This window comes from Chiloscyllium punctatum, chromosome 48 (assembly GCF_047496795.1).
Source record: "Chiloscyllium punctatum isolate Juve2018m chromosome 48, sChiPun1.3, whole genome shotgun sequence".
NCBI lineage: Eukaryota > Metazoa > Chordata > Chondrichthyes > Orectolobiformes > Hemiscylliidae > Chiloscyllium > Chiloscyllium punctatum.
The window spans coordinates 5977952-6005880 of NC_092786.1; positions in this window are offsets into that span (position 1 = coordinate 5977952).

The following is a 27929-nucleotide window of genomic DNA, read 5'->3' on the forward strand; positions in this document are numbered from 1 at the left end:
AAGAGAATTTATTTACGAACATGCAAGTACGGGTGCATAAGCAAATGAGCTTGTCAAGCGAATGAGCAAATTAGCATTTGGATACATGTACAATTATACCTTTGAGCTGCATGAGGTCACCTCTCCCACCCCATTAACATCCAATCATATTTTACCTGTCGCTACGTGACTTCCCTTATATATAATTTAAACTTGATTTCCAATTCCTTGGGCATACGACATACTTCTTTGACCATCTTGCAAAAACCCCTATCACATGTTACGTTTGTGGTTTCACCTTGTTCCTCTTTTCCCACGGGATAAGGGGTCGCTACCCTTACTATCTCCTTGCAGCTGTCTCTATGCCTGGGCTTATCGTTCCTCTTTTCCCACGGCACATATTTGTATATGTCTAGTAGCTTAATAATTGAGCTTTAATTATTGCAATACTTAGCTTGCCAGCACTATTAACTTTCTGCAAAAACAACATACTTTTCTATTTCTCGCACAGGTGTTAAAAACAAATTTCAATAAAATTTAGACGAGACCACCAAAGCTGGAATCAAGACAATTTATTGTACGATATTGCAAGAAATGACCCCAATTGCAGGGAGCAATTGAAGTGAAGAAAAATTCAAATTACAACAGTTATAACATTGAGTTGCGTGAGGTCATCTCTCCCAACTCCTATATTACCCAATCTTTCTAATTAATTTCGCCTCTTCCCATCTATGCTCCATGCCCATTGCCCTCTTCTTTCCAAGTTGGCAATTTTCCCCTCTTTAAATGCTGACACAAGGCTAAACTTGTATCTTGATGTTCCTTTTTCACTTGTCCATTATCCATGGGGGCATCAAGATCTGTTGTAACATGTTGTATCAATTCTGCTGGTACATTCCATCCTCGGACATTTCATTAACTTGTATCGTTTTGTATAGACCAAGCATTTCGGTTATCTCAGCTTTTTGCTGAAAACATAATTTTTAAACAGAACTTATTGAACTTATTTGAAACCTTCAATAATTACACACCAAAGTTAGTATTTAATTAACTATTATTATAGATTGTTTTTCCTCAATACCGACAGAGTTAATAATTTCTTTCCTGTACCCCTTTTCTGTATGCTTTTTCTATATCTGCAAAAACAACACTTTTCCCCATTTCTAACAACTATCCCATTTCTTTTCTTTTATTATTTGTTGTTTTTGCAATTTTTATTTTCTGCCCTCTTTTAACCCTAGGATGTAGAGGTTCACAATCTCGTCATTTCTGCCCTTCTAAGTTTGACTTTTCTCAAACAAGAGGAGTAATCTACCACACTCTCTATCTTGTGCTTGAGCTATGGTCATGACCATTATTGATTGGTGTCTTCCCAAAGACATTACCAGCTTAGTCATTATCCATTTTAACACATTAAATCCTATAGGTAAACCTACAATTATTAGTAATACATGAATACCTAAATTAGCTTACCATTTTCTCCAGTCACCCCATTCCCATCTTTCATCTTTTCGCAGTTCATCCGCAATTTCTCTTATATTGATTATCTTTATCTTTACTATTTCTGCCTTTTCTTCCACTATGGAAAAGGTGTCCGGGATGAAGATGCAGCATTCCTTATCAATCAGCGCACAGGTTGCCCCTTTTTCGGCCAAGAGATAGGCTCAAGCCATTCGATTCTGTAAAGCTATTCATCTTGTTGTGATCATTTCAGTGGCTATGGCTGATATCTGGGATTGAGTTTCTGCCATTGCGCGGGTGGTACCATTATTTAAATTTTCAAGGGCAGCCGCCAGTTTCTGTATTTCCACCCCTGCCCCTGTAGTGCTGTAGTTTGGGAGTATTGTCCACAGCAAACGGTCTCCTTCAGGGACTTCTCGGGTCTTACGCCTTATCTCCCTCTCCTTTCTCAGGTTGGGCTCATGTTTTCTATTCAGAGGTGAGGGACTATATAAGCAAGGTAACAGCAACCAGTCCAGCCTTTCTTGTTTTGAGGCAACGCTTCATCAATTTAATAACATGCATTGATTTCCACATATTCGTTCACACGAACGTATTTTTCCCCGGGAATAAATGGATAGGCCTTCAGACCACATACCCAATGTGCCCCATTCAATACTTGGGGAGTGTTCGTGGCAGTGGCTTGGTTGGTGTAGACGCAACATGATTTTCCTAATTTGAAGGGTGCGATGTCATTTTGATTACAGAAACAGTTTGTATTCACCGCTCCTTTCAGTGGGAAAATTCTGAAGCTATTGATACCAACCTGAGTTTTTGGGGCCGGTCTTGGGAACCATCCCGCCAACTTATAGGTGCTCTTTTTAGATTCCCACTTTGTATTTTTTGAGCGCGAGTCAAATTGTTGTACATCGTATAATTCCTCTTTAGTGAATGGTATTACCAAGGTGGGGATTCCTGATTCACCATGGTGTGAAATTTCTGCACAGACCCAACAGTCGGCATGTCCCTCTTGTTTGGCATAATTTTGGCATAGAGGAATAAAGTGATTTTTCCCGTTTCCTTTAACAGTTGGTGCTACTAACGTTATAATACTGTACCAGTTCCCACGCATTTCTGAACCCTGCCTAAAACCCTATCTTAATCTTTTAGGCGCCAGGGAGAGGTGAGTCCACACTACCCTTACAATCAATACAATATATATCATCAAACATTAAAAGAGTCTTTTATCTTAGTTCATTCCCTCTTTCTCAGCTTAACGTTCAGAGGGCTGTCTGCAGGATGAGCATGCCACTCCGCCAATGGGGCTTTCACAGGACCTTTGGCGCAAGAGTGATGACTCCACACTTTCTCAGCAGTTCAGATGGCTGTCTCAGTAGTCAGGAGGGTTAGGAATGCTCCCTCCCAGCTCGGGTGTAGTTTGGTATCTTTCCAGTTCTTGATCAGGACCCAATCACCCGGTCGTATCTGATGTGCTGCAAACTTAGAAGTATCAGAAATGAGGTAGGTCAACTTAAGGCATGGATCGGTACCTGGTACTACGATGTTGTGGCCATCATGGAAACGTGGATAGATGAGGGACAGGAATGGCTGTTGGAGGTTCCTGGTTACAGATGTTTCAGTAAGAGAAGGGAGGGTGGTAAAAAAGGAGGGGGGGTGGCATTGCTAATTAGAAATGGTATAATGGCTGCAGAAAGGAAGTTTGAGGGGGATCTGCCTTTGGAGGTAGTATGGGCTGAAGTCAGAAATAGGAAAGGTGCAGTCACCTTGTTGGGTGTTTACTATAGGCCCCCCAATAGCAGCAGAGATGTGGAGAAACAGATTGGGAAACAGATTTTGGAAAGGTGCAGAAGCCACAGGGTCGTAGTCATGGGCGACTTCAACTTCCCAAATATTGATTGGAAGCTCTTTAGATCAAGTAGATTGGATGGGGCGGTGTTTGTGCAGTGTGTCCAGGAAGCTTTTCTAACTCAGTATGTAGATTGTCCAACCGGAGGGGAGGCCATATTGGATTTGGTGCTCGGTAATGACCCGAGACAAGTGATGGGCTTGTAACTGGGTGAACATTTCGGTGATGGTGACCACAATTCTGTGACTTTCACCGTGGTTATGGAGAGAGATAGGTGTGCACTACAAGGTAGATTTTACAATTGGGGGAAGGGAAATTACAATGCTGTAAGACAGGATTTGAGGTGCATAAGTTGGGAGCATAGGCTGTCAGGGAAGGATGTGGTGGAAATGTGGAACTTTTTCAAGGAGCAGATATGACGTCTCCTTGATATGTATGTACCTATCAGGCAGGAAAGAAATGGTCGTGTGAGGGAGCCTTGGTTGACGAGGGAGGTTGAATGTCTAGTAAAGAGGAAGAAGGAGGCTTACATAAGGTTGAGGAAACAGGGTTCAGACAGAGCAGTGGAGGGATACAGGATAGCCAGAAGGGACCTGAAGAAAGGGATTAGGAGAGCTAAGAGAGGGCATGAAAAATCCTTGGCGGAAAGGATCAAGGATCACCCCAAGGCATTTTATGCGTATGTGAGCAACCTGAGAATGACGAGAACGAGGGTAGGTCCGATCAAGGACAGTAGTGGGAGATTGTGTATTGAGTCGGAAGAGATAGGAGAGGTCGTGAACAAGTACTTCTCTTCAGTATTTACGAACGAGAGGGACGATATTGTTGAATTGGAGAGTGTGAAACGGACTGGTAAGTTAGAAGAGATACTTGTTAGGAAGGAAGATGTGTTGAACATTTTGAGCAACTTGAGGATAGACAAGTCCCCCGGGCCTGACGGGATATATCTTAGGATTATGTGGGAAGCAAGAGAGGAAATTGCAGTACCGTTGGCAATTATCTTCTCGTCTTCACTGTCAACGGGGTGGTACCAGGGGACTGGAAAGTAGCGAATGTTGTGCCCCTGTTCAAAAAAGGGAATAGGGATAACCCCGGGAATTACAGGCCAGTTAGTCTTACTTCTGTGGTAGGCAAAGTAATGGAAAGGGTATTGAGGGATAGGATTTATGAGTATCTGGAAAGACACTGCTTGATTAGGGACAGCCAGCACGGATTGGTGAAGGGTAGGTCTTGCCTTACAAGTCTTATTTAATTCTTCGAGGACGTGACTAAGCATGTGGATGAGGGTAGAGCAGTGGATGTAGTGTACATGGATTTTAGTAAGGCATTTGATAAGGTTCCCCATGGTCGGCTTATGTGGAAAGTCAGGAGGCATGGGATAGGGGGAAATTTGGCCAATTGGATAGAAAACTGGGTAACCAGTCGAAGGCAGAGAGTGTTGGTAGATGGTAAGTATTCAGCCTGGAGCCCAGTTACAAGTGGAGTTCCGCAGGGATCAGTTCTGGGTCCTCTGCTGTTTGTAATTTTTATTAATGACTTGGATGAGGGAGTCGAAGGGTGCGTCAGTAAATTTGCAGATGATACGAAGATAGGTGGAGTTGTGGACAGTGAGGAGGGCTGTTGTCGGCTGCAGAGGGACTTAGATATGATGCAGAGCTGGGCTGAGGAGTGGCAGATGGAGTTCAACCCTGCCAAGTCTGAGGTTGTCCATTTTGGAAGAACAAATAAGAATGCGGAATACAGGGTTAATGGTAGGGTTCTTAGTCAGGTGGAGGAACAGAGGGATCTTGGGGTCTATGTACATAGACCTTTGAAGATTGCCACTCAGGTGGATAGAGTTTGTAAGAAGGTCTATGGAGTATTATCGTTCATTAGCAGAGGGATTGAATTCAAGAGTCGTGAAGTGATGTTGGAGCTGTACAGGACTTTGGTTAGGCCACAGTTGGAGTACTGTGTGCAGTTCTGGTCGCCTCACTTTAGGAAAGATGTGGAAGCTTGGGAGAGGGTGAAGAGAAGATTTACCAGGATGTTGCCTGGAATGGAGAGTAGGTCGTACGAGGATAGGTTGAGAGTTCTCGGCCTTTTCTCGTTGGAACGGCGAAAGATGAGGGGTGACTTGATAGAGGTTTATAAGATGATCTGAGGAATAGATAGAGTAGACAGTCAGAAACTTTTTCCCCGGGTACAACAGAGTGTTACAAGGGGACATAAATTTATGGTGAAGGGTGGAAGGTATAGGGGAGATTTCAGGGGTGGGTTCTTTACCCAGAGGGTGGTGGGGGCATGGAATGCGCTGCCCGTGGGAGTGGTAAAGTCAAAATCATTGGCGACCTTTAAGCGGCATTTGGATAGGTACATGGATGGGTGCTTAATCTAGGTTAGAAGTTCGGCACAACATCGTGGGCCGAAGGGCCTATTCTGTGCTGTATTGTTCCATGTCTATGTCTAAACACTGAATGGCCTGAAGGTGGATACATCATCTGGATCAGATGGAGTAACCTCCATATTTCTAAGTTAAACAACTGAAGAAATAGTGGATATGTAAGTGGATAACTTTCAGGAATCGCTGGAATCAGAAAGAGTGCTGCAGGAATGAAAAATCACAACCGTGATACACCATTTTAAAAAGAAACAACACAAAATCTGGCAAATTACTGACTAATCAGCCGAATCTTGCTGGTGAATAAGGTCATCGAATCCATTACGTTGGAAGAAATGTCTGAATACTTGAAAATGTATGTTAAAATAAGGCAAAGTCATCATGATTTCATCAGGGGGAGGCCATGCTTGACAAATCTGCAAGAATTCCTCTTTGAGGAAGTAACGAGGAAGGTAGACCACGGAGAGCCAATGGGTGTTATGTGTCTGGACTTCATGCAGGCCTTTGATATTTGCCACGCCGGAGGTTACTGAATAAGATAATGGCCCATGGTGTCAGAGGCAAGGTGCGCTCGCAGGATAGAAAGCAGTGATTGGGAAGAAAATGATCCTTCTCGGGATGGCAGATGGTGACAAGTGGTGTTCCTAAACCCTGTGTTGGGACCACAAATGTTCGTTATCTCCAATAGCCATCGAGATAAAGTACCTGAGGGCAATGTGTGTTAATTTTCAGACTATGGTGCTGGAAAAGCACAGCAGTGCAGCTCGCATCGGAGGAGCAGTGAAATCGACGTTTCAGGCAAAAGCCCTTCATCAAGAATCAAGGGCTTTTGCCGAAAGGTCGATTTTACTGCACCTCGGATGCTACCTGAACTGCTGTGCTTTTCCTGCACCACCCTAATCTAGAATCTGGTTTCCAGCATCTGCAGTCATTGTTTTTACCTAGTTTTCAGACAATGCAAAGGTAGAAAAAAAGGTAGCATTGAGGAGGCTGGGATGCTGCAGAAGAATATGGACATGCAGCGAGCATCGGAAAATAAGTGGCAGATGGAGCATAATGTGGGAAAGAGTGAGGTGACGCACTTTGGCAGGAAGAATAAAGATACGGACTATTATCTAAATGGGGCAGAAATTCACATGTTTGGGATGCAAAGATACTTGAGAATTTTAGCCGAGGATTCTCTCAAGATGAACTTGCATTTTGAATCTGTAGTTAGGAAGACAATTGCAATGATGACATTTATTTTTGGAATATTTGAATATAAAAGCAGGGATGCACTTCCGAGGCTCTATAAGGGTCTGGTTAGACCACTTCTGGATTACTGTACGTACGTTTGGTCCTCAAATTTCAGGACGGATGCACTGGTTTTGGGGTGTGTTCAGAGGTGATTCACGATTATGGTCTCAGGAATGAAAAGCTTGACACATGAGGAAAGTTTGAGTACTCTGGGTGTATACTCGATTACATTTAGAAGGATAGGAGGAAATCAAGTTGTTACTTATAGAATCATGAATGGCCTGGATATTGTGGATACTGGGGAAAGTTTTCTATTTTTAGTAGAGATTAGAGCCCAAAGGCACAGCCTTGGAGAAAAGGGAAGACATTTGAGAGCAGTAATAAGAGGCTCTTATTCAACTGGAGAGTGGTGAATGTATGGAATTCATTGCCAGATAAGGCTGTGCAGACCACGTTTTTGATTATATGTAAGACTGAGATATGTAGCAGCGTGGTTGCCAAAGGGATCAAGGTTTATGGGGCGAAAGCAGGAGAATTGAGTTTAGAAAGACATCTGCCATGATTTAATGGCAGAGCAGACTTAGTGCGCTGAATGCTTTGATTTCTGCTCTATTGTCTTATGGACTTATGCATCGAATAACCTCCATCTGCAAATTCTCCTCCAAGGAATGTGCCAGCCTGACTGGGAGCATTGTCAGCGAAGATCTGACTGAGTGCTGATCCAGACTTCATGGGCCAAATGGTCTATTTCCGCCCTCCATCTTCTATTTTATCATTCTTCCGAAAAAAATGATTAATGCAATGACCAGACTTGTGGCCGATCCCCTGACTCTTCTCTGAACAGGCCATTGAAAAATTTCCAGCATCATTTCCCTGCTGTTATATTCCCACCTGCGGTCAAGAACAGAAAGTATCTCCAACCCCTCGAGACCACGTTATCTCTTGTCCAATTACCTTCAAACATGCGTGAATGCCTACTTAAATTTCTCTTTTATTACTGTAAACCACTCAGTATTCACACTTTTATCATTGTTCCTCCCCAAATTCATTTTCACCCCCTTCATTGGATTGAATTCCTTTCAGCACTTCTTCTTGTCAATTGGTTCCAATCTCCCTGCAGTCTATGGCTTCCTTCCTCAAGGTTAACTACATGACTAATTGTTACATTATTTGCATACTGCTAAATGATGGTCACGACAAGTAAGTATAAATCATTGACCTATATGAGAAAGCAATGGAACTCATAGAAACCATGGTTTAAAAGCTTGCAGAGGACAGCAAAATTGGAGACTGTAAAGAAGGTGATCTACGATTCCAGAAGGATCTTAATCCAATGCGTGTTTGGGTTGAAAAATATCACATGAATTTCAATCTGGATAAATGGAAGGTATTGCATTTTGCTATATCAAATAAGAGTAGGGCTTGTACAATTAATGATTTGGCGTTGCATCGTGTTGTGGAACACGGAGGCCAGGGATGCAAGCACACAATTCTTCTTAGTTTGCTTCATATATAGACAGAATGGTTAAAAAATTGTCATCTTGCCTTCGTTTCTCTGTCCTTTGAGCGTAGGAGTTGGTACGTTATGTTGAAGTTGACTCGGACATTGGGTGATGCGTCTTCTGGAAAACTGTGTCCAGTTCTTGTCGCCCAGTAATAGCAAGGAAATTATTCAGCTGGAGTAGGTTTAGAACAGGTATACCAGTGTATGGCTAGTTAGGATGGTTTGAGTTATAATGAAAGGCTGGATAGGCTGACAATAGTTTGACTCGAGCACTGGAGGTTAAAAGGAGACCTGATAGAAATGAATAAAGTATTGAGAATTCGGATAGAGTTAACTGTAACTGTCTTTTCTCCAAGGAGGGGCACTTCAAGACGACAGCGCAAATGTTTAAAGTGAAAAGAGGGATTTAAAATAAGACATGAGAGGCTTTTTTTTTAAAACAGGGGATGGCTTATGTGTGCAATTCACTTCCTGACGCAGAGATGAATGTAAGTATAGTTACAATATTTACAGGATATTTGGATCGATAAATGAATTGGAAACTTTCAGTGAGATTAAAAAAAGCTATTCATTTATGCCTAGTCCATTATTTATTTCCCAGCGGGCAGTTCAGAATCAACCACGATATTATGGATCAGGAGTCATATGCCCGCCAGACCAGATAAATATGGCATTTCCTTCTCTGATTCAACATCGTCATTAGACTCTTCAACTCTTGGTATTTATTGAAGTATAAGTGCAGCATCTGCCATGCCAGGATTTGTACCCGTGTGCACTGAATTATATCTGGAATTCATATGAACAATGCAGTAATAATATCACAAGAACATCATTAAGGGTCGTTACAGGAGCCGTCAGATGCGATTCGTTTAGTTTGGCATTATGTTCAGCATGAGCTGGTTGGAGTGAAAGGCCTGTTTCCAAGCTGCGTGAGTCTGTGACTTTGGCGCTATGAAACTGGCAGCAGGTTGGTACTAACAGTAGCATTGACAGATTATCCTTTTGGGATATGTAATCTTGTTGGTTACACTGGAGGTACTTTTGCTCATTGAGCCTTCCCACACACGGGACTGTTGAACAGTCTGTCCCTAGCTTGACTCAGTAAATGAGTTTCCACTTCAGCAGGTAATTGAATCCCACATTGCCCTCGTTTCTCTGTGATATCTGTGGCCTTGTATCTACCTCGGGTGAATGATTGATCCAAATCATGTCCACGCAGACGTAAGTCCCGTTGTCCATGTTGTGAATATGTTTTTATTCTTCCCGATATACCCACAGGGTGTGGATGTCGCTGGTCAGGACAGCATTTGCTGTTCATCCTGATTCGCTGCTGCCTCGCTGCACGAGAGACATGGATTAGATCCCAGTCTTGTGTGACTGTGTGCAGTTTACACATATTCTCTTTGCTTGTTTGAGTTTCCTCCCACAGTTTGAAGGTGTGCAGGTTACTGGGATCAACCATGGGAAATGAAGAGGAAGGGAATAGGAATGGAGTGTGAGTCTGATAGGATGTGCTTCGGAGGGATGGTGTCGTCTGGAAGGGCCGAATGGCCTGCTTCCCCATACGGTCAGCATTCTCGGATTAAGGACCAGCTATGTTGTTCTGGTCCAGGAGTTATACGTCGACAGGATTGGAATGGTAGCATCCCCTGCATAAGGGACGTGCATGAATGGGATTGCAGGAAATTAAAGGCATGTTCTCTGTTCCTGAGGTCAGGCTTTCATTCCAGGTTTATTCGTCGAACTTTAACATTACCAGTTCCGTGTCTGAGTCCCCAAGGATGACTCGTTTATTACATAACCACAACACCACCTTCTCTAGGTTGCAGCATTTCCTGGGAACAAGAAGCTGATTCTGTGCAGATGCGAGCAAAAACAGGTGCTTTTGCCAGTGTCAGAAACACTGATTCAAATAGCAAATTGAAATTCCGAATCTTGCCACCCCAAAGTTAAAGTCTCCACACGCTTTAGATGCGCCACTCGGCTGTCTTAGCAACATGTATGGCTTATGGCTATAATATTATAAATGAGGGCAAGTATTCCCTTCCGCGCTGCTTCTGACCAGAGCAGTCCCAACCACAGAAATACACGCGCCTCTGTCCCGTCATTCCATTTCAATTTTCAATTGAATCGTCGTGGCTGCTTCACACAGTTTCTCTGATTCCGGATTTGGAAAGGGGATTATATGTGATTGCCTGCAGCAGTTGGTAAAGTGATGAAGTAGCCGATTTAAAACTGTAATGCTTTTGAAGCATGCATTTCAACAATATCCTGCACTGTCCCATGAGTTTGGAGAGTTTCATTCTCCAGTACTCTCATTCATGGAATTTCCACAGTCTCTGAGGACGTTGAAGCCCATTCTGAGTTCCCACATGCCTGTCGCTAAGTCCTGATATTGTCCATTCTCCCTGACATTCCCTCTGTTACCATACTGGTTGCAGGTTCCAAACTTGCTCTGTGGAGTGCTGTACCCATTTAGTAGTTCGTACTTTGCGTTGTGATTGCAGCGTCCTCGGCTCGAACCCACAACATGGCGGTCAGTTCTCTCAACGTTTTACTTTTGGTGAAACAGCAGAAGAAATTATTCGCTTTTTACATGATAATATTCTCCGAGGTAATGATTTGTTTTCCATTAAAATTCGTTCTCTGATAATTGTGCGTTTCATGTATCAGGATTTAAACCCAAAAGTTCTCAAAGATGTCTCTCCTTCCCACTCTCCCTAACTCTCTTTTCTGACCTTCGTTCCATTTGATTCAGGCTTTGCACAATCTAACATACACTTTCACATTGATACCATCCAGTCCGTGCCGTTGCACTCACTGTTGCTGGGTGACCGTGCCGCAATCTCTTCATTGCCACCTTCAAATCATTCGATCCGTTTGGATACCATGACTGTGAGATCAATTCTCTTTTAGCGGCTTTGAATGACATGGACCGGAGATTATTGGAGCGTGAGGGTCAATAAAAGGACAGAATATAATTGAGGAAAAGAGACTTTATTGGAAAAGAACAGCTGCGCCGGCTTTTGCGATAGCCTAGTGGTGTTATCGCTGGATTGTTAACGCAGAAAGGCAGGAAATATCTGGGCAAACGGGTTCGATTCCCACCACACCACCACGATGGTCGAATACCTACAATTAGGAATATGTCATCGGTTTTTCTTGAGGGAAGGAAACTGCCCTCCTCATTCTGGTCTAGCCTCCACGTGAATCCAGACCGCAAGGCAATAAATGCTGCTGAACCACCCCGAATGCTGTTACAGAATATATAACGGTTCATTCGACTTTACCTAAACTATTGTTTGGAATGCACATGAGTCCAGGGATGTGATCGGACTGGGAAAGGTGCAGGAGAGATTCACTCGGATAGTGTCTGGGCTAAGAGTTTCAGTCATGAAGAGAAACAGGACAGACTGGGATTGTTTGTCACCGAGCAGAGGGGTTTGTGAGAAGGCATGATGCAGAGGTACAAAATAATGCATAAGGTAGACTGAAATAAGCATTTCCCAGCGATGGAAATATCGATCACAGGGGGCCAGAAATTTAATCTGAAAGGCAGAAAGGTTTAAGTAGATGTGTGCAAAAGCGTTAGAGGCCAGCGGGTGTTGGAATTTGGAACACACTGTCTATAAGGGCCAGTGAGGCAGGAACCCTTATAACATGAAGAAATATTCAGATGTGAATATGTTCTGCTAATAACTATAAGGCTATGGGCTAAGCGATTCGGGTCGTTAAGCAATTGTTTTTGACAAATGGAGCCACGACGAGTTGAAGGATCTCCTTTGAAACTGTTGTCCTCGGTATGATATGCGGGAGATAGGAGTTCGATTCCTCGCTAGGAGAGTGTAAGTATTTTAAAACTGTCACTCCATTCCCAACTGTGGGTGATTAATGCCTGCCCTTCCATTCTCCATGGGACATGCAACAGGAAGGACAGTGCTGTCTGAATCAGAGTAGGGAAGGACGGCAGCTCCCGGTGAGACAGAGTTTCAGTGAAAATACAAACACGTGACTTCCGCAACCTGCACCTTGCATCTGTATTAGAATCTAAACCAGTTAATAGAAAGAAGAAGGAAACTGAAGAAGAAACAGAGTAAACTAATTCAGATGAGAGCGCAGAAACATTTTCCACAGCATCATGAGGAAAACTGACAACTGGCTCTGAGAAAGAGTGTGTCTTTCAGAACTGTTAGTTCACTAAGGTGTTTTTGTTCCACTTAAGCCCTTAAGAAATTGAATAACAATTTAACTGAAGACTTGAAATGTTAGAACGTACCAGGCGATGAGTCACGTGCTGGAAACTATGTTTACAAGCCAGATGTTTGATGACTGATAATGAAACAATAGGCTGAATGGCCATTCGCCATGCTTCAAAACACTCAATGACTCATTTTTCAACTGAACAAAAAAGGCAAAAACAAAGTCACCAAGAAAAGTTCCAAGCATTGCATATGTCTTCCTTGGTGCGAAAGTGTTGAAGAAATTCAGCTCTTTCATTGCTATGTCCCAATATTGATTTCCAGTCAGGGAAAAAAGATTTGTTGTTCCTTATGAAAATCTTAAATTGAACATGAATTCTTGACATTTCAAAACAGCAAAGAAAGCAGTTCTTTCAGAGTAGGTGAGAATTTCATATCGGAGATGAAATCAAATGGGAAAAAACGCTGAAATCAGTTGCCTTTGCCTGCTCATACTCAGTACAACAAAAACGATCCTTATTGAATGATACAAGTTTTTTAAAGGATTTATTAGGTTGGATGCAGGAAGGTTGGATCTGTGACCGGAGCACCTCATATCGAATGAATTGGAGATGCCGGTTTTGGACTGGGGTGTGCAAATTTGAAAATCACACAATACCAGGTTATAGTCCAACAGGTTTAATTGGAAGTACTAGCTTTCGGACCACTGCTCATTCATCAGGTGGTTATGGAGTACACCGTTGTAAGACACAGAATTTATAGCACAAGTTTACAGTGTGAAGTAACTGAAGTTATACAATGAAAAATACCTTGATTGTTCGCTAAGTCTCCCATCTGTTAGAATGACCATGTTAGCTTCACTTCTTTCATATGTAAAGCGCATTTTTTTTTTAATTTTAAAGTTACATTCTCAGGTGAACTTTAACAATTGGTGTCAGCCCCCGGGTGCTGCTCTCTGTTCCATAATGTTTAGACTGATTCTAATTTTTAAAAATAAATTAGCATAGACTTGGATTCATGCAGTTTTTGAGCAATAGACAATAAACAATAGACAATAGACAATAGGTGCAGGAGTAGGCCATTCAGCCCTTCGAGTCTGCACCGCCATTCAATATGATCATGACTGATCATCCTTAATCAGTATCCTCATCCTGCCTTATCTCCATAACCCTTGAGTCCACTATCTTTCAGAGCTCTATCCAACTCTTTCTTAAATGAATCCAGAGACTGGGGCTCCACTGCCCTCTGGGGCAGAGCATTCCACACAATACAATGTAACTCTGCAAAGTACAATGTAACTGTGCAAGTCCAAATTCATCGCGCAAACGTGTATGTGTGTGTGTGTTTTGAGTGTGTGTGTGTGTGTTTGTAGGAGGGTCTCTGTGTGTAGATAGGGCGATGGGATCACATGTACTGTGACATGAACCCAAGGTCCCGGTTGAGGCCATCCCCATGGGTAGAGAACTTAGCTATCAGCCTCTGTTCGGTCACCTCCACCTGCTGCCTGTTCCGAAGTCCCCTTGGAAGATTGTCACCCGAAGGTCCGAGGTCGAATGTCCTGGACCACTGAAGTGCTCTCCAAGTGGGAAAGGGCACACCTGACTGTTGATTGATGTGCAGTGCACATTCATCCGTTGCTGTAGCCTCGGCTTGGTTTCACCAATGTACCATGCCTCGAAGCATCCTTGTCTGCAGCGTGTTGTTTTTTTTTTAGTTTAGCATCAGTCTAAATATTATTGCATGGACACAGCACACATGGATTAACACCTTCAACATATTATCTGGGCTGACACTAATTGTTAATGTTCACCCGAGAATGTAATTGTTAAAAGAAAGTTTTACGATTTACATAAGAAAGAAGTGAACCTAACATAGTCATTCTAACATATGGAAGACTTAACAAACAATCAAGGTATTATTCAATGTACAATTTCAGTTACATCACACTGTACACTTTTGCTATAACTTCTTTATCGGACAACTGTATACTCCACAGCCACCTGATGAAGGAGCAGCTCTCCAAAAGCTAATGCTTCCAATTAAACCTGTTGGACTATGACCTGTTGTTGTGTGATTTTTAACTTCGTATTAGAATACGGATCTCACAATTAAAACAGAAATGAAGAAGCATTTATTCCCTCAGACAGTTCTGGACCCATGGATTTTCTTGCAGCAGAATGCTGTCGAGGAAGTGTCATTAGGTGTAATGAGGCTGAGATCGGAAGATCTTCAAACGGCAAAGACATCAAGCATTATGGGTAAAGGCAAGAAAGTGCAGTTCAAGGTTATCAGATCAGATATGAAACCATTCAATAGCGGAGTAGACATGATGGTCTGAATGATATCTTTCTGTTCCTAAAATTGTTGGCCTTAATATGAAGCTGCAAAACCGACCTGAGTAAAATTTGCCAAATTAAAAATGCGTGGTCCCCCCGGAACACTGAACCGAGATGAAATGTACAAAGAACAACACACAAAGGAGAGATAATGTGGGTAATTGATCCGGAGTGATCAGTATACCAAGGTAAACAGGAAAACCGATATTCATTATCGACAGTGAACCTGGCTCCACGAGCCATGTAGTTAACTCTCACAAACCCCCATTCCCCTTCTATTTTCCTGACGCCCCCTCCATTCTTGATTGCAGCTGACATTGGTGATGTGGAACTGTACCATACAGGGAAGCGGTTCTGACTGCTGCACAGCATCATTCTGCTTCGAATGATCAGGCACTATTTCATATTGATTACTGTAAATGTTAACATTTAACAAGCCATGACATAGGTAGGAAGAGGGGCGGGGAGGTCATTCAAGAGCTCAAGGAGTTAGGCTGGAAGCTAAAAGCTAGGACAGACAGAGTCGTCATCTCTGGGTTGTTGCCGGTGCCACGTGACAGAGAGGAAAAGAATAGGGAGAGAGTGCAGTTGAACACGTGGCTGCAAGGATGGTGTAGGAGGGAGGGCTTCAGATATTTGGACAATTGGACTGCATTCTGGGGAAGGTGGGACCTGTATAAACAGGACGGGTTGCACCTGAACCAGAAGGGCACCAATATCCTGGGGGGTAGGTCTGCTAGCACTCTTCGGGGGGGGTTTAAACTAATTTGGCAGGGGGATGGGATCCGGACTTGTAGTCCAGCAAGTAAGCTAGCTGTGTGTCAGGATGTCCAAGACTGTAGGGAGGCTGTGGAGAAGGTAGCACTGACAGGGACTACTTACAGACACAGAGATGGGCTCAAGTGCGTATACTTCAATGCAAGGAGTATCAGAAATAAGGTGGGTGAACTTAAGGCATGGATCGGTACCTGGGACTACGATGTTGTAGCCATAACGGAAACATGGATAGATGAGGGACAGGAATGGCTGTTGGAGGTTCCTGGGTACAGATGTTTCAGTAAGATTAGGGAGGGTGGTAAAAAAGGAGGGGGGGTGGCATTGCTAATTAGAAATGGTATAACGGCTGCAGAAAGGAAGTTTGAGGGGGATCTGCCTCTGGAGGTAGTATGGGCTGAAGTCAGAAATAGGAAAGGTGCAGTCACCTTGTTGGGTGTTTATTATAGGCCCCCCAATAGCAGCAGAGATGTGGAGAAACAGATTGGGAAACAGATTTTGGAAAGGTGCAGAAGCCACAGGGTCGTAGTCATGGGCGACTTCAACTTCCCAAATATTGATTGGAAGCTCTTTAGATCAAGTAGATTGGATGGGGCGGTGTTTGTGCAGTGTGTCCAGGAAGCTTTTCTAACGCAGTATGTAGATTGTCCAACCAGAGGGGAGGCCATATTGGATTTGGTACTCGGTAACGAACCGGGACAAGTGGTGGGCTTGTTAGTGGGTGAACATTTTGGTGATGGCGACCACAATTCTGTGACTTTCACCTTGGTTATGGAGAGAGATAGGTGCGCACAACAAGGAAGTTTCTACAATTGGGGGAAGGGAAATTACGATGCTGTAAGACAGGATTTGAGGAGCATACGTTGGGAGCATAGGCTGTCAGGGAAGGATGTGGTGGAAATGTGGGACTTTTTCAAGGAGCAGATACGACGTGTCCTTGATATGTATGTACCGATCAGGCAGGAAAGAAATGGTCGTGTGAGGGAGCCTTGGTTGACGAGGGAGGTTGAATGTCTAGTAAAGAGGGAGAAGGAGGCTTACATAAGGTTGAGGAAACAAGGTTCAGACAGAGCAGTGGAGGGATACAGGATAGCCAGAAGGGACCTGAAGAAAGGGATTAGGAGAGCTAAGAGAGGGCATGAAAAATCCCTGGCGGATAGGATCAAGGATAACCCCAAGGCATTCTATGCGTATGTGAGAAACCTGAGAATGACGAGAACGAGGGTAGGTCCGATCAAGGACAGTGGTGGGAGACTGTGTATTGAGTCGGAAGAGATAGGAGAGGTCTTGAACAAGTACTTCTCTTCAGTATTTACGAACGAGAGGGACTGTATTGTTGAAGAGGAGAGTGTGAAACGGACTGATAAGCTAGAAGAGATATCTGTTAGGAAGGAAGATGTGTTGGACATTTTGAACAACTTGAGGATAGACAAGTCCCCCGGGCCTGACGGGATATATCCTAGGATTATGTGGGAAGCAAGAGAGGAAATTGCAGTACCGTTGGCAATGATCTTCTCGTCTTCACTGGCAACGGGGGTGGTACCAGGGGACTGGAGAGTAGCGAATGTTGTGCCCCTGTTCAAAAAAGGGAATAGGGATAACCCCGGGAATTACAGGCCAGTTAGTCTTACTTCTGTGGTAGTCAAAGTAATGGAAAGGGTACTGAGGGATAGGATTTACGAGTATCTGGAACGGCACTGCTTGATTAGGGACAGCCAGCACGGATTTGTGAAGGGTAGGTCTTGCCTTACAAGTCTTATTGAATTCTTCGAGGAGGTGACCAAGCATGTGGATGAGGGTAGAGCAGTGGATGTAGTGTACATAGATTTTAGTAAGGCATTTGATAAGGTTCCCCATGGTAGGCTTATGCGGAAAGTCAGGAGGCATGGGATAGAGGGAAATTTGGCCAATTGGATAGAAAACTGGCTAACCGGTCGAAGTCAGAGAGTGGTAGTAGATGGTAAATATTCAGCATGGAGTCCAGTTACAAGTGGAGTTCCGCAGGGATCAGTTCTGGGTCCTCTGCTGTTTGTAATTTTTATTAATGACTTAGATGAGGGAGTCGAAGGGTGGGTCAGTAAATTTGCAGATGATACAAAGATAGGTGGAGTTGTGGACAGTGAGGAGGGCTGTTGTCGGCTGCAGAGGGACTTAGATATGATGCAGAGCTGGGCTGAGGAGTGGCAGATGGAGTTCAACCCTGCCAAGTGTGAAGTTGTCCATTTTGGAAGAACAAATAAGAATGCGAAATACAGGGTTAATGGTAGGGTTCTTGGTCAGGTGGAGGAACAGAGGGATCTTGGGGTCTATGTACATAGATCTTTGAAGGTTGCCACTCAGGTGGATAGAGTTTGTAAGAAGGCCTATGGAGTATTATCGTTCATTAGCAGAGGGATTGAATTCAAGAGTCGTGAGGTGATGTTGCAGCTGTACAGGACTTTGGTTAGGCCACATTTGGAGTACTGTGTGCAGTTCTGGTCGCCTCACTTTAGGAAAGATGTGGAAGCTTTGGAGAGGGTGCAGAGAAGATTTACCAGGATGTTGCCTGGAATGGAGAGTAGGTCGTACGAGGATAGGTTGAGAGTTCTCGGCCTTTTCTCGTTGGAACGGCGAAGGATGAGGGGTGACTTGATAGAGGTTTATAAGATGATCAGAGGAATAGATAGAGTAGACAGTCAGAAACTTTTTCCCCGGGTACAACAGAGTGTTACAAGGGGACATAAATTTAAGGTGAAGGGTGGAAGGTATAGGGGAGATGTCAGGGGTGGGTTCTTCACCCAGAGAGTGGTGGGGGCATGGAATGCGCTGCCCGTGGGAGTGGTAGAGTCAGATTCATTGGCGACCTTTAAGCGGCATTTGGATAGGTACATGGATGGGTGCTTAATCTAGGATAGAAGTTCGGCACAACATCGTGGGCCGAAGGGCCTGTTCTGTGCTGTATTGTTCTATGTTCTATGTTCTATGTTCTATGTTCTATGAAAGCATTGAGTCCTCATCACTATACTACCAGGGAAGATTTCTGTTAACACCACTCTGGACACCATGAGATTCGTCATTCTATTCTTCCATCCTTCGGTGCATGATCCCCTCGGCTCTATTCCGGTTTTGTTGGTTGGTTTACAATATTGATGTTTCCAATCATGTGTTGCGTTGGAGTTTCTCATGTATGAGACCTTCTCTCTGAGCTGGCAATGTGCTGGCTCACTGGTGATAATACTGGCCTTGTAAATTACAAAATAGCCCATTTTGTTTGAAATAGCCCATTCCTGTTTTTCAATCCAAGAACTTGAAGAAAACAATTCGGCAGGACAGGAAATAGCGGGCGGGAGCAATGATCCAGTTTGGCAGCAAGAACGAGGATAGGCAGTATAAACTGCAGAGTGAAGGGGAAACAATGGGTAAGGAACACTGGAATAGGATGGGATGATTGCTTCCTTTCTTTGCTGTAGACAGGCACTGGTGTTGAAGACTGAAATGGGGCACTATCAGCCAAGTGGGTGAAATCTTACTTTCTGTTTGTATTCTCCCGAGGTTTGTATCAGTCTTGGGGAAATGTGTCTGCGTGCTTCAGCCTGTGGGTAAAAATGGGGTTTAGTTCCCCGACTGGGTGTGAACACTTGTTTCCCATCTCAAACATCAATTCCATTTATTTTACCTTACGAAATTTGAACGTTCAAGGGAAATTAGCATTAAGCTGAACACTTGAAACGTCAGAGTTTACAAGTTTACAGACCAAGTGCTGGGAAGTGAGATAATGGGACCCATTTCTGTGCTGTAAACACTCGATAATTCAATCATTTTTGAGGGGAAACATATCTGGAGTGACATAATCCGAAACACTGTGTTATGAAGAAACTGTGCAACTGCTTCTGCCCTCATCCCTGGTGGTCGAGTGGCTAGTATTCGGCGCTTTAACTGAGTGGTCTGGGTTTAATTACCGTTCAAGAAATTAGGACTTCTTGCTCCTGACGCAGAGAGAGCAGTTCTATTGGAATCTGTTTAATGCCTTAGATCTGCTAATACCCCAGCTCTTCAAAGAAGGGAAAAGTGCCTTCCCTCTCTCTGCACAGTCGGACAGTTAATCCTTCATTCTCCTCTGATTCCACTTCCCAAAGAGTTTCAAAAAACGGTCAAAACTGAGTCTGAGCTATTTCTTTTCTGTGTTTTTCATACACAGGAGCTGCAGCGATTGAGTGGGTTGTTTTCTGAAAACGAAACGTACCTATGAACAATGTGTGAGGCTATTCCATGATTGTTTTCTCTGACAGCGCTGGGACATGACTGATGTTCTCTATGATATGGAACTGCCTGTGGTTTAGTTGGGTAGGTAAAGTTAAAAAATACACAATATTAGGGCATAGTCCAACAGGTTTATTTGCAGCACTAGTTTTCAGAGAGCGCTCCTTCATCAGGTGGGTGTTTGTCTGCCGATGTGAAACCTGATGTGTGTGTCAATATGCGCGATCTTTTGGAAGATTATCTGGACTTTAACCGACCGTTCGTGGTGTCGATGGTACCCATGACGTGGAGGTGTTGGTGTTGGACTGGTCAGGACAAATTTAAAAATCACACAAAGCCAGATTAGAGTCCAACAGTTGACAACCATCTGATGAAGAAGAAGTGCAGGTAACCCTGATGCTTCCAAATATGCCTGTTCGATGTAACCTGGTGCTGCATGATTTTTAGCTCTGATTGTTCTTGGTAATGTTTAACTAATCGAAGACAGTGAAAGAATTTTCCTTCGTGGAGATAAAAATTTCAAATAATATCCACCTCAGTGTAGCAAAAATGATTAGTTTGGATGTGTGACGAATCTCCACAATATGTTTGCGCCAAATAAAAGTCGAACCTACAACCGCCTGATCCGTAGCCAGCTATATGAATGGTTGTACCACTGGCCAGATGCATAGCTGAGATTTTACACGCTGCAGAGCTGCGGTATTAACAAAGACATGAGCAATAACAGTGACAGTCACAAGATGAACAAAGAATAAAGATAATCACCATCACTTCAAATGGTCCCCAAGAAGCTACCATTCACAATCTGATCAGCCAATCAATGAGGTCACTATGATCGAGGAAATTACAACTTGCTTTGCCGTGTTTCCACCATAATTAGAGGACAACTCCAGCCTAATCGCAACATCGCATATTCCCATTAATTTTCAGCTTTAAATTACGTTACTGACCTGTCCGTATTTGCAGGAAATTGAATAACATGAAATGAGTGAAAAAGTTCTTCTTTTGATGTAATCCAGTGCAGAGTCGACCAGAAAAGAAAAGTCAAAGACCTGAAACATCACTCCCATTTCTCTCTGTACCAATGCATTTTCCTGTGTTTAATATTTGCCGGACTTGTCTTTACTATCTAAAGAATTAATTATTTTTCTGGGACAAATTCGTCATAAATCAATTAAGATCTGAGGTGTTAGAGCCTATTTTTCTTAAGATTAAAATAGTTGAATATCCTTTCCCCCAGCCTAATGTACCAATACTCCCTCGTCTTCCATGTAAATACCAGCTACTCCAGGTGAGGTTGGAGCTCACAACCTGATGTTCCAATGCTCCTTGCTGCTCCATGTCAACGGAAGCTGCTCTAGATGAGGTTGGAGCTCCCAGTCGCTCCATGTCCATAGAAGCGGTCCAGTTGAGGTTGGATCTACCAGTCTGATGTCTCAATGCTCCCTGTTGCTCCATGTCATTAAAAGATGGTGCAGGTGACGGTGGAGCTCCCAGATTGATCTCGCAAAGCTCCCTGCTCCATGCCAACTGAACCTGCTCCAAGTGAGGTTGGATCTCGCTGTCTGATGTCCCATTGCTCCCTGCTGCTTCATGTCAATTAAGGCTGCTCTAGGTGAGGCTGGATCTCCCAGTCTGATGACCCATGCCTCCTGCTGCTCCATGTCAATAGGAGCTGCTCCCGATGCGGCTGGATCTCCCAGCCTGATGCCCCAGTGCCCCCTCCCCCCCCCCCCCCCCCCCCCCCCCCGCTGCTCCATTTCAATATAAGCTGTTCCAGGTGTGGTTGGAACTCCCCGCCTGATGTCCCAATGCTCCCTGCTGCGCCATGTCAATAAAAGCTGCTCCCGATGGGGCTGGATCTCCCAGCCTGATGCCCCAATGCTCCCTGCTGCTGCATTTCAATATAAGCTGTTCCAGGTGTGGTTGGAACTCCCAGCCTGATGTCACAATTCTCCCTTGTCCATGTCAACAGACGCTGCTACTGATGAGGTGGGAGCTCCCATCCCTGGCAGCTCACACACCTCTATACCATCATAGAAATACTGCCCACTGATCATTTTCACCACTGGAGCCATTGGTGGAATATCCGCATCATGAGAACCTAATCTTATTTTTAATCACCACCGAATCACTATTTACAAAATACTTTCTTTCTTAAACCTTATTTAGCATGTGCATATTGCAATCAATCCGAAGTAAGATAATGGTGCTAATTGATGTATGTTTAATAAAAAATACATCCTATTTTTCATGTTGAGTAACTGTTACTTTGCAAGGTCAATGTTTGTAATGAAATCACACTTTTATTCCAGGTGAGGGAATGTGGTTGGTATTATTTAAATTGAACTTGTTCACTGTATAAAATTATCAAATAGATCTCAATTTCAAGATAAGATTGGTAATGTTGTCATCCACCTTGAAATGTAGTGTCTTCTTCTTTCAGCCACACTGGTATTAGAACGAAACGTCTGTTAATGACATACGTATAAAGATACTTGAAATCATTTTTCATGTTTATGCTGCATTAATCTGCCGTTATTGATCCACAGTTTAGGTTCACTTCCTGCAGCTAACTTGTTGACTTCTCCAGTTTCTCATAGTTCAATGTGATGCATCCAGTGTGAGCATGACGAGAAGGTGCTTGCTTCCCACATCTTGCGTTTATCTGTGTCTTATGTCCAGCCTTCATCAATGGCGAGAGCAAGGGGGAAAGGGCGACACCAACGTGTAAGTCTGTCCGTGCCAATGCACAGTGCCCACATCGGCAATTCTCTACTGTGCATTTTCAGCCAGTTCTCGGTGCCCCTACACCAAACCCCTGACCCTTTTGAAATATCTCCATTATTTTGTGCTGTCTCTCTGTGCTCTTCTCACAAACATGAATCACTTCGACTCAACCTGCTCCAGATTTCATCTGACAAAACAATCATTAAGCATCCCATTGCATAAACATACACTTTGAATCTCTCGTTATTTGGTTTTCCTGGATCACTTCCATACGATAAAAGGTCACAGCAGCTTGACTTGAAAAAGAAAATCGCGTTCCTTTTCATTATCCCAATTCAATCTACATTTCAATGCAGTTTAGGCAACTGGCTCAAATTATTCTTTGAGATTTTATAATAGCGTCTATGCATATAAACAGACTTTTGGTGTTCCAGTTTCAATAAGACAGCTGTGATAATCCAAAAATTGCAACATCGAAAACAGCAACGAGAGTGGGATTTGAACCCACGCGTGCAGAACACAAGCAAATCACCTGAACCTCTCGGCCACCTCGTCATATCCAGCTGAGTAGCTATGATCTTATGAATAAGTGAATTATGCAGAACAGCAGATATTTCTCCCTGGTGTTGGTGAAATGATAAATAGCACAGTACGGTTCCAAGATTATGATCTGACCTCTGAGTTGTGGGGCAAGCGCATTCCCACTGTGACACTCTGCTCACAGTGGTCTGAACAAAAATGAAGAAATGACTATGTAACAAGGTCTGTTGAATTCTGTGAAGATTTGAAGTCAACAGAATGAAGAACCCGAGACAGCAGGAGGTGTTCTTTCAAGAAAGAGTAGGATAGAGCTCTTAAGAAGAGTGGAATCAAGGGTTATGGGGTTAAGGCAGGAAGAGGTTACTGTTTGAGAATGATCAGCCATGATCATGGTGAATGGTAGGGGTGGCTCAAAGGGCAGAATGGCCTACTCCTGCACCTATTATCTATTGTCTATTAAATTGCCTGTGAGGAATTGATTGCCAGACTGGAGGAGAGTGAATAGTGCTCAATGTCATTATTCGGAACACTTTTCTTCCGCTCAGATATTTTTGACACGCACTAGTGTACAGGACAGACAATTTCAAAATCCTAACTAAGGCTAAAATGACAATTGAATTCAACAATGCAAAAACCTTGATCTGTATCATTTTCCTGTGCCGTGCGATACCAAGTCACTGTATGATCACAGCAACAGAGTGAGCAAGTGTCAGAAGGAGAATGAGTGCGGTGGCAGAGCGCATGCTGGGAACAGCAGTTGACACACGGGGAAGTGCATTTCCCACAACAGGAACACTTCGCAAACAGCGGACTGCAGTGGAAGAATTCAGAGGGGTTTACACTTTGGAATTTGATGCCAGAGACACAATGGAGATCTGTTATTGAGTCTGTTCAAGATTGAGTTTTTAAGATTTCTACAGATGAAAAACAAAATAAAATGCTCATTGGTTAGTGAAGACAAATGTTGAAATTGTATATTTCAACAATCAACCCATCTTTGTAATGAGTAGCTCACCACTCGGGGTCAGAACCACTGGCGAAGATGATCATATAATCCCCGTTACTAGCCATGGAATCAGAGAAACTCGGTTTCCCAAACGTTCAGGTATAACCAGGCATTTGGAAGTAAGCATTAATGTGTTGCTCTTGTGCTGCAGGTGACCAGTGCACAGTATCTCTGTTTAAGTATAGTGGGGTGTGCTGTGCTGAAGTTTTAAGTTTGAGCCTAACATGGAGCAGTTTCAATTGTAGTCATGTTGAGGGGTACGGACAGAAGGTGATATTGAGCAAAGCCATGTTTATGGGAAAATACCCGTCTTTGTGGATTGAGAAACGGCCTTTTCTGGATAGTGACTTTTTGATCAACAAACACACTGCAAGTATCTAAAACGTGAAGAGACATATGTGGAGAGAGAGCCGAAGGTGATTTTTCAGCAGATGGATAACGTTTCCCATGTGCACTGCGTGAAATACCGGGAAAATCGATGTTGAGCTGGTTTCATGATATGCAGTTTGGTGCAAACTCACAAAGGTTATTGCAATTTTCAAAAAAAACCACATAGGACCGTTTGAATATTGTATTGAATTGAATTTTGGTCTGAGCATATTTTATCTTCAATGGCGTGCTGCAGAGAAGTACAGAGGATTAACAATAAAAAAGGACAGAGTCTTCTTGGTGCATTTCTTGGGTGGATATAAGAATGTACGAAATATGCATAACATCATGTGAATGTGGTCAAATCTTTAAAGTAGGTGTTACGTCTCCTAGTGACGATTCAATGCCTACTCATTAGTATATAACTTCTGTCTGCAGTTATTTTAGGACATCAGCACTATTTACAGAGTTTCACCTTGAATAATACGCCAGACCTTACCAATCCATGAACTTTTTATACTCAATCGTATTCAATTGTACGTGTTCATGAAATGTCTTTGTGTCCGAAGTCAACCAAATTCGAAATTGTTACACAAACACACTGACTTTCTCTCAATGATAAATTCCCTCCTTGTATGTTTGTTCGTGTATCTTTTAAAACACTGTGAAACCAACTTCTACGCTTTATTTTTGAAAAGTCGTTCACGATTTAAATAACTCTATTGAGTGGAAGAAACTTTCATCCACACTTTTCTTAATCATTCACTAATGATTTTGAAGCTCTAACGAAAGTTATTGATCCACTAGAAAGAGGGAATTTCCCTGATTTAGTCATTCAAAACTCGCGTTATGTGAAAATCTCATTTGTTTACTTCAACTTGCGTTTTTCTACTCCAGTATTTCCAAATCTCGGGAATAAACTCGTTCATTCTTTCTGTCATCCCCTTTGTATCCTTTCTGATATTCCTATGTCTCAGTAAACAACGTCACTTGGCTTTCTAATATCTTGCTACCCAGGAAACAGCGTCTGTGCCCTTTCTAACTTCTTCACATGTTTTTGGTGGAGAATGAGGACAAGGATTACACACAATGTTCCCACTGAGTGTGACAAAAAGATTTTATAGTTTCACTATGAACTCTTTGCTTTTTAAATATGACGCCTCTATTTATAAACTCTAATAAGGTAAATTACTATCTATCCAGTTCATGACCATCGTCTCCATGGAGACGAAAATTTTCTATCACTTCCTTTATTCTTCCACGGAATGTCTGAAAGGTTTGTAAGGCCAACATCTCTAAATCCCCGTGTCCTGAGTCAGTCTCAGCTATTTCTAAAGGCGACTGAAGTTCAAATACTTCATAGTGTGTCTCCCGTCATTCCAGTGCAGACTGGTTCTGGACAGTAAATGCCATCACCAAAGGCCACCGTGGATCTGAAATCAACAGTTTTCACATAGTAATGGTCGTAGCTATTGTGTATCGTATGTCCGTGTTCGTGTTCGATTTGTTCATCATTTCATGGGTCCCTGTATTGAATTCTACTGAATGATTAATTTGTGAATGGAGACATTCCCTTCACCACTCATTCGAAACTCCATGGAACATTGAAAGATTTAACTCATACACTTACAGAGGACAGTTCTGCCATTACTGGGATGAATAATGGAAAATTCCCCACGTATCCTTGAAGGCAGGGATTTCCTTTTCCAGTTTAGGAGATCATCACAGCACTGAATCCCATGTGTGCGTTCATGTAAACCAAAACAGTTGAAGCAAGACTTTAAAACTAAGACTTTGCTATCTGCTTGCATTGGTTGTCCCAAACATTACATTCCATATTATGGTATGTTTGCGGATGAAAGCACTTTCTGAATCTTGAGGAATTATATTTTAGTTTTGTCAAAAAAATATCATTCGCTGTTCTCCCTTTCCCTTTCAGTTTCCCGTTTAATATCCCGTATTTTATCGGTTTATCTAAAGCTTTCAATAATTTCAATCAATCTCGCTCCTGATTACCAATCCGAGAGAATGCCACAATTTTGTCAATTTATATGCAGTGCAGCTGTAGGGCGCGGTGACCAAGTGGAAAGGCATTGGTCACGTGAACCAAATAAAAGGAACCGGCTGGTGGAATCTGGCCGATCCATCACAGTCATATTTAAAACATTTAACGTAATCTTTAGCCAAATCATATTGGCAGAAAATAAGAAAACAAAAATGAAAAAATTGCTGATGTTTGAAATCAAATAAAAACAGACGTTGTTGGAATATTTCAGGACGTCTGGCAGCATCTGTGGAGAGACGGACCCAATGGATGTGAAACATTAACTGTGATTCATCTGCACAGATGCTGCCAGATCACCTGTGATTTTACAGCAATTTCTGTTTTTGTTTCAGATTGGCGGATTTTGTCGCAGTTCATGAGAACAGTGCTCATTAGAATCAAACAGACAGCATGGATCTGGTAGTGTGAAATGAGACAGTAATAATGAATGAGTGGAGAGTGTTGTACTGGAAAAGCACATCGGGTAAGGCAACATCTGAGGAGCAGGAGAATGGACGATTTAGGCATAAGCCATTCATCAGGATTTAGGCTTGTGAGTAGGGCAGAGGAACAAAGCTGAAGCCAGGTGCCAACTCGCAGGCACCTCCTCCTACAGACCACGATCACAAACTCTCCTCCCCTCAACAAACCATCATCTCGCAGACCATTCACAATCTCATCACCTCTGGGCATCTCCCATCCACAACCTTCAACCTCATTGTCCGTGAACCGTGCACTCCCTGATTCTACCTCCTTCCTAAGATTCACAAACCTGACTGCCCCAGTCGACCTATTGTCTCATCCTGCGCCTGTCCCATCCGAATCATCTCCTCCTACATCGACACAATCCTCTCTCCCCAGTCCAGGAAATGCACACTTACATTCGTGACACCCCTATGCACTTCACCTCCTCCAAGAATTTCGTTTCCCTGCCCCCCGACGCGTCATCTTCACCATGGACATCCAGTCCCTGCACAAATCCATCTGCTACGACAGAAGTCTGCAAGCCTTCCATTTCTTAATCTCACACCATCCCAAACAGTACCTTTCCACCGACATCCTCATCCACCTGGCTGAACTGGTCCTCACAATCAACAACTTCTCCTTCCAATTCTCTCACTTCCTCCATCGAAACTGGTAGCCACGGGCACCCATATAGAACCTAGCTGTGCCTGTCTGTTTGTCAGATACGCGGAACTGTCTATCTTTCGCAGTTACACAGGCAACATCCTCCACCTGTTCCTCCGCTACATTGATGAATGTTTGGGGCCACTTGGTGCTCCAAC